The sequence below is a fragment of the Dreissena polymorpha genome, chromosome 12, assembly GCF_020536995.1.
Source record: "Dreissena polymorpha isolate Duluth1 chromosome 12, UMN_Dpol_1.0, whole genome shotgun sequence".
In the NCBI taxonomy this organism is placed as follows: Eukaryota; Metazoa; Mollusca; class Bivalvia; order Myida; family Dreissenidae; genus Dreissena; species Dreissena polymorpha.
This window is the reverse complement of record NC_068366.1, coordinates 52,712,111-52,720,516: the sequence shown is the minus strand read 5'-3', so window position 1 is coordinate 52,720,516 and position 8,406 is coordinate 52,712,111. Positions and strand designations below refer to the sequence as shown.

Sequence of the window (8,406 nt, the reverse complement as noted above, 5' to 3'; positions counted from 1 at the left end):
ACTGGGTATTAATAATAAAAAATAGCGAATATCGAGCCTTGTTCGAATATTCATCTGGATCTTGAATATTCGAATATTTACGAATATTGTGGCAAGATGAAACATTCATCTACGTCTTGGCTATTAGAACATTCGAAAAAAAACAGCCAGGGTAGAAAAAAAAAACAGCTGGGAATCGTTGCATATATCGAGCTCTGAACGAATACCCAACTGGGATCAGGGTGTTTTAACTATTGCGTATAGTGAGAATGTTCAAATCGAATGCCATTTGATATTCGAAGGGACTAACTTGGTCAGGTCTCAGCGAATTGGGTGTATTTGAGGATTGAAAGTGATCCATAAACTGGATGAATGTCTCTTAGGTACCCCGCATCTCAATTTTGTCAAATAAATAATTTGTGTACTTGTTATTAAGTACCCCGCATCTCAATTTTGTCAAATAAATAATTTTTGTAATGTTATTCACTATGATGTATGAATAAGCATAAATTCCTTAAACGTATCGAGCCTTTGTTGAAACCAAATGTCAAATTTCAGTTCTGTATTTATCGGTGAGAAATAAATCATGGAAAGATAACAATGCATTGTTATCGCATCGGCCTCTATTCGTTTGCATGCATTTAGAATTAAGGTCGAACTAAATTACAGCCTGACTACAACGATTCTGTGCGGAGAAAGGTAAGGTGTTTAAGTTATTTAAGTGCCTTAAGTTTGCTTATTGATATTGCTTTATATTACACAATATTTTTTTTTGTTTATACGCTAGCATATTTATAGTAAGTTAATTTGGTGACACGTTCCTCTGACGTGTATCTCACAAACGCAAGGTATTTTAAGATAGCATCCGCAACACTCTCGATTACCGTTAATTAAATATTGATGAATTTGATTTTATGTCAGTTAAATAAATTTGGCTGTCAATTTTAATTGCATACTTGTACAGAACGGTAGTAATCTGCTTGTGAACACCAATATGGCATAAGATGTTAGAATGTCAATTATAAAGTAACATCTCAAGATATTTAAATCCGATTGATGATTATATAGAATATTAAACTTGTATTTAAATACTTTAGGTAGGCATTCAGTTTCTCTTCATATAAATACACGCTTTTACGCAAGGTTTATTACACTATTTGTATAGTTAGTACTTCGTCGTTAACTAGCTATATGAAAACAGAATAAATTCATAATTTAATAACATGAGGCATGATGCAGATAAAAACAATATGAATTGCACTGTGCCGTTTAGAAATGAAACAAAACGCATATGACAGTATCGTTGACCATATGTCTAAATAGTTTAAATTTTAAATTATCATAAAAATAAATAACCCTGTCATGTCTTTTACCGTAAAGTATTCTAAATTTACTATTCGACATTTATAAAATAAGCGAGTAAATTTGTCGATTATTTCTGCAACAAACATTTATTTGTGTTAACGTGTTTTTATTGTATGTTCTAAATTTTAGTAAATGTTTGGTAAATACAGGTCTATATTGATTTTTTCGATCGTCAGATTAAATATTTAACAAACATATTATTAGTATTTAAGAAGGGTAGGAACAAGCGTTTGAATATACATACAATGTTACTTATTTAAACGTTTTATCAAAGAAAATACAACACAAAAAGCATATATAGTACCTACTATATGTTTATGCAACAAACACGAAAACTCAAGTTAAAAATCCCGAGAACTTGTTTCGGATGAAACAATTTATCATACCTTTAAGATAATATTTGCGTAATACAACAGTGTTTGATATAATGTGTATATAAGGCGAGTTAGCCTTTATATCATTAAATGTTCTGGGGTACAACATTACTCAGAATAAACTAAAAAGTCGTCATTTTCGGAAGTCATGGGTCAGTATCAACAAAACAAACAAGTTGATACCAATATTGTGTACATTTTATACACACAAATCAAGAAAATCAGCTAAAGAGATATTTTACAAATATTTTACGCAAGTGCTCATAACGTCATGATTAACCCGTCAAACGACATTAAACATATTCATTCCTGCCAAGAATGAAGAGTCGTATCGATGAAATTTTATTGTTTCTCTTATAACAAGGGGGTATAGGTATGATTTATTTTAACAGAAAAACAGGTTACTGTTCTAACGTTCTGTAATATATCAATCTGTTTTTTTTTACAGTATATGACTCACCTGATAAGTACACAACGATAGATCAGTTACCTGTCATTCTACATATTCTCTATACATCTGTACCTTATCTCCTTTATACATTTGAACCAATTGCATTTATAATATATGATTATTACTGGATAGACATTTTAGAGACTAAAATACAATCAAAACACGTGTTTCATCTTTATTCGGGTGCAATTAAAGAACAACAAGCATCATCAAGACATGGAAAGACGGTCATCTGTGACGCATCCAGTTGATGAACATGAAATGCGACCGCCTTCGAGGTCATCGTCTCCTCCTTATTACGCTCCATCATCCTCGGAACCACAGCAACAGATGTATTCCCCTCACGGACAGCAGTATAACTCGAACCCGCAGTTGAACTCGCAACAGGCTCCATACTAGTCTCCAAATCCGCAGATGATGCATGGACAACCTGGGCAGCAATACGCTCCAAATCAAGTTCCGGTTCAACCGTATCACCCGCATATGCAACAGTATGGACAACCGCCGCCTCAACAGCAATTCATGCAATCCTCACAACAGGTCGTCATCGTCAATCAGCCAGCGGCGACCCCGATGAAGGGCTTGCGAGTCTGTGACGTCAAAGGACACCGGGATTGGTCTACTGGACTGTGAGGATGTTTCTCCGACTGTGGTTCCAGTAAGTTGAAACAGTTAGCTATTATTTATGACGTAATACCGTTCAGTAGATTAACAACAGTAACCGTTTAGAAAAGTAGTAATAGAAATAAAAAAAAGTAGTAGTAGCAGCAGAAATCATATTAGTAATAGTAGTAGCAGTGGTAGTACTAGTAGAGTAGTAGTAGTAGTGGAAGTAGTAGTAGTGGTAGTACTAGTAGAGTAGTAGTAGTAGTGGTAGTAGTGGTAGTAGTAGTAGTAGTAGAAGTAGTAGTATTAGTAGTAGTAGTAGTAGTAGTAGTAGTAGTAGTTGTAGTAGTAGTATTAGTAGAAGTAGTAGTAGTAGTAGTAGTAGTAGTGGTAGTAGTAGAAGTAGTAGTAGTAGTAGTAGTAGTAGTAGTAGTAGTAGTAGTAGTAGTAGTAGTAGTAGTAGTAGTAGTAGTAGTAGTAGTAGTAGTAGTAGTAGTAGGTAGTAGTATTAGTAGTAGTAGTAGTAGTAGTAGAAGTAGTAGTTGTTGTTGTAGTAGTATGTGTTGCTGTTGTTGAAGAAGTAGAATAAGCAACATCAGTATAATTATATTTCAAAATAAATAACGTCTACAAATTGCATATCGTTGCAGCGTGCAAGGTGTGGTGTTGTTTGCAGGCCACTTTATGTGACCTTTCGACCCGAACGGGTGACTGCTATTGCACGGCTCTGTGTATGCCCGCTTATTTGACAGCGTATCGAGCACGCATTCGAACTCTTGGTGGGATCCAAGTACGTAAGCTTAACAAGCAAAGTTTTCCAAAAGTGATATAGTAAGATATTGAATTGTTCATAGATGTTAAAATTTGATATATTTTAATTTGAAAACAAAATATTTCAAGCTTAATAACAAGAAAAGATCTTTTGAATGAAATATCAAAACATGTTTTGAACACGGTAATTTAATTTCGAAGGCTTTGACGCAAAGATCTACGCCATACAGACTGCCATATTACATAACAAATGTTGAACCAGAACAACAGACACACTCACAATGATTATTTTAGCAATTTTAAATGATTAATAAGCTAAAATATATCTGAATGTATCGTACGTGTTAATTTGTTCCATGGTGTAAAGAGTACTTTAATTATATGAGTCTCTAAAAAAGTAATTATGTCATTCAGTGATCAAGCGCCTTTTATCAAGCATATTGTGAAACCTTATTTTGGAAGAAAAAATGGACATTATATTAATATTTCATATTCATGTAATACACAGTTTTTTTTCACACAAAAATATATTGCAATTTCAAATGCAGGATTAAAAAAAATAGCAATAACAGTATTAAGGGTTCGCATACACGTGTGCATGAAATACCTTGCCAGTTATGTACATAAGATGGGTGGCGCCTCAAAAAAGTGTGTTATCTAAATAATTTTTGCCTTACAGCCCAAAACAATATCAGCTTTTGCTATTTAATGTCAACGTGGTTTACAAAATGTTACGTAACTGACGCGCATAAACGGATCAATTTAGTGTCGCTTAAGAGTGTCAGAGGCATTGTTGATGACCTTAAAATATAAATGGTGTAAAAGAGAATCGTTTAGTTCTGGTCTTTTTGTTACACAATTGCACAATCCACGTTTGTCTAACAATAACATTTTATCACAGTTGTACATTTTATTTTAATACACTTTTACACTAAATTATTTGCAACGATATGTATAACTATATGCGAAGATTACAATGTTAAGAACAAAAAGTATGCAACGTTAAGCAAATGGCAGTATCTTGCGTATATGCCACCTGCTATTTTAAAATAATCTGACCTAGTTAGATAAGATGGATTGTTTTAGCTTTCATATAAAACCTTTAATTCCCACTTTGAGTTGTAATTCAATGTTTTTCAATATCAGATATGTTAACATTCTAATTTGCCAACGGTTTTCAGCCTTTCTGAATCCTAAACAGATGTTATTAAACAATACAACCAAAATAACATACTGGACCATTATGGCAATTTATCACATCATTATGTCCGCATTAACGAAGTAGGTTTCTACATGATAAGTTTAGGTGGATCTAAACTTTGTTTAACTCAGCAAAGACGTGCAGTATAATGACGCCATTTTGGTTTATTTTTATGACATCGTATTCTGTGTAATTGTTATTTTCAGCTTTTCAGTTTTTTTCGATTTTCGAGATACAAACGAGACAAAACAGACAATAAAAACACTCACCAAGGATTATAGTTCAGATTGTCTGGGCCACTCTTATAAAATAGATCTTAATTTGACACTAACGTTATATTCTCTGTGTATAATTGTGTGTATTCTTATTCAATTATTGCAGGGCGATATCTGCTACGACATCCTTGCAGTAGCTTGTTGTGCTGAGCTGGCGCTCTGTCAGATGATGAGGGAGTTGGATGCCATGGGACTTTAAAACGACACATGCATCGGCATTTCTTGGTGCCCTTCCATTCGATTCAGTTTCTAAATATAGTATATGCATGATTAGAAACAAACACGCTTTCTTTGTTAAAAGATGCATGGATTATATAATGAGGATGTAGCAGTGTTACGATTTAAAATGTTTACTAAAAAGTTAACGTGATATGATGACATTAAAAGCCTGTTTAGTCTATTTTTGCAGCATATTTTGTGAATGTAGCATATTTACAAAAAAAATACAATAAACTGCCTATTTAGAATATTTAGTAGCATAACTATCATTATACAGCAATTAAGCACGCTTATTTAATAGGATATAATAAACAGCGCATGAGCCTATTTAGCAGCATATTTTAAATTTATATTTAGCATGTTTGCTTTATAAGATAAAATAACAGCCTATTTAGTCTATTTATTAGCATTACTTACTTTTTGCATAATTAGCATATTTAGTTATTTATTTACTCTATAAGATGAAATTAAAAGCTTATTTAGACTTTTTTGCAGTTTATTTAGCCTGCTTCTCATGTTTATGAAATAGAAGAAATAAAATGAAATAAACAATATAGTTAGTATGTGTAGCCTATTTTTAATAAGCAGCTTATTAATCATATAAAGCATATGTATTAAAAATTTGTTTTGAAAAGCTCCCCCCCCCCCCCCTGTTTATTCATCTTGTAATCTCTAGAATTGTACTTTTCATGTGATATCAGTACTAACGTTAATAAATGTTATGCAATAACGCCATTACTAAGTGTGCATATTATTACGTAGGTCGACAACACAATTAACTCCTCGTCATATGCAAAAATTGATGCACCATGAACTTATTTGAGAGGTGATTTGTTATTGTGGCAACAATTCGGTATTCATTCGAGAAATAAGTGCAGAATAACCCGTGTTTAATAAATGTTCCTAAATTTTGGGATCCGAAATTGTAAGAAAACGACGAATCTGAGTAGAGTCTAAGGACACATACACTAATTTGCATTGACAAACAAGAATTGGATACTTTCAAGAATTTCGTGTAGGCAATAGGCGGACTAGTAGTCCTTCAACCAAGTACCCAAAATTGAGGTGGGGTGTACCAGTAAGGTTCGCAAAACTACACCTATATATATCTTGGAAGATGCATGCCAGTAGCATATGAAAATGGTTGATAACAGACTGGTAAATTGCAGATTTTGGTATTGTTTATGTCCTCCACCACTATAGTGGGGGACATATTGTTTTTGCCCTGTCCGTTGGTTTGTTTGTTTGCCCCAACTTTAACATTTGCCATAACTTTTGCAATATTGAAGAGAGCAACTTCATATTTTACATGCATGTGTATATCATGGAGCTGCACATTTTTGAGTGGAGAAGGGTCAAGGTCATCCTTCAAGGTCAAAGGTCAAATATATGGGGACATAGTGTTTCACAAACACATCGCTTGTTTCTCCTTTGAAGATGGGTCATCAATCAGATTAATTTTCATAAAAATTTTAAGTTATGGGGATGAAAACCAAGAAAAAGCACCGAGTCAGTATAATTTGATTTGTTATCAAATAGTACAAAACACTTTGGTCTTCAAAACATAATTAAACAAGGGCTGTTTGTAAAACATGCATGCCCCCCATATGGGCTGTCCGTTGTACTGGCAGCCATTGTGTGAATACGACTTTTGTCACTGTGACCTTGACCTTCGACCTAGTGACCTGAAAATCGATAGGGGTCATCTGCAAGTCACGATCAATGTACCTATGAAGTGTCATGATCCTAGGCAAAAGCGTTCTTGAGTTATCATCCGAAAATCATTCTACTATTTCGGGTCACCGTGACCTTGACCTTTGACCTTGTGACCTCAAAATCAATTGGGGTCATCTGCGAGTCATGATCAATCTACCTATGAAGTTTCATGATCCTAGGCATATGCGTTCTTGAGTTATCATCCGAAAATCATTTTACTATTTCGGGTCACCATGACCTTGACCTTTGACCAAGTGACCTAAAAATCAATAGGGGTCATCTGCGAGTCATGATCAATCTACCTATAAAGTTTCATGATCCTAGGCATATGCGTTCTTGAATTATCATCCGAAAATCATTTTACTATTTCGGGTCACCGTGACCTTGACCTTTGACCTAGTGACCTCAAAATCAATAGGGGTCATTTGCGAGTCATGATCCATCTACCCATGAAGTTTCATGATCATAGGCGTATGCGTTCTTGAGTTATCATCCGGAAACCATTTTACTATTTCGGGTCACCGTGACCTTGACCTTTGACCTAGTGACCTCAAAATCAATAGGGGTCATCTGCAAGTCATGATCAATGTACCTAATAAGTTTCATGATCCTAGGCCCAAGCGTTCTTGAGTTATCGTCTGACAACCACCTGGTGGACGGACCGACCGACCGACCTACCGACCGACCGACCGACATGAGCAAAGCAATATACCCCATCTTCTTCGAAGGGGGGCATAAAAACATAATTATATTAGCTAAATAACATTATTTTGCTAGTGGAAAGACTTAGTTTGACCCCTTGAAACTGATTGTTGTGTATGTACATATTGAGAAAAAATATAGCTTTAATCAATGAACTGAAGCCCACTGCACCGACATATGTACCCAGAATATCAATGTAGAAAACAAACGTTATTATAATATTAGAATTATGTGATTCTACACAGTTTAGCAATTAATGGGACGTATTTTGTGTACTCAATGACGACAACAGGAAGTTAACAAAAAAGTGCCATTAATTCCTCTAATGCCGGAAACATACTTAAGAACTTGTACCTGTTTATACCACATGTATGCAATATGTGTGCAAAATAAAATGATCTGAGCTTACTTTTGATGAATAAAATCAACACATTTTATTAAACTTGTATGTATTGTTCAATTTTTAAAACAAGAACAAAAAGGAAGAATGACGCGGTAGATGCCACATAAAATATTAATATCAACCCAAGAAGCAGAAAAATGAAAATTCGAAATAAAACAGCACACTCTCATTTACTCACACAGACAAATAAGACAGAGCACGAGCGCTAAACAAGATAAACACCAATAGTCAAAAGGCAGCATACTGACATAAAACAAGTGAAGGTGGGCCTTGGAACTGACAGTAGCTAAAGTCACGATGTACTGCGTTCTTCAAGTATCTGTATTAATCATCATTGTATACTT

At 34.4% G+C, this 8,406-nt stretch overlaps 1 long non-coding RNA gene across 1 annotated transcript; it reads left to right on the top strand.

The window, feature by feature from the left end:
- The first annotated feature begins 589 nt into the window (after positions 1-589).
- On the top strand, positions 590-5,795 carry LOC127853170 (uncharacterized). Its single transcript, XR_008036509.1, has 3 exons — positions 590-678; positions 2,365-2,827; positions 5,129-5,795. It is a non-coding gene; the product is annotated as an uncharacterized LOC127853170 (long non-coding RNA).
- The last annotated feature ends 2,611 nt before the right edge of the window (positions 5,796-8,406 follow it).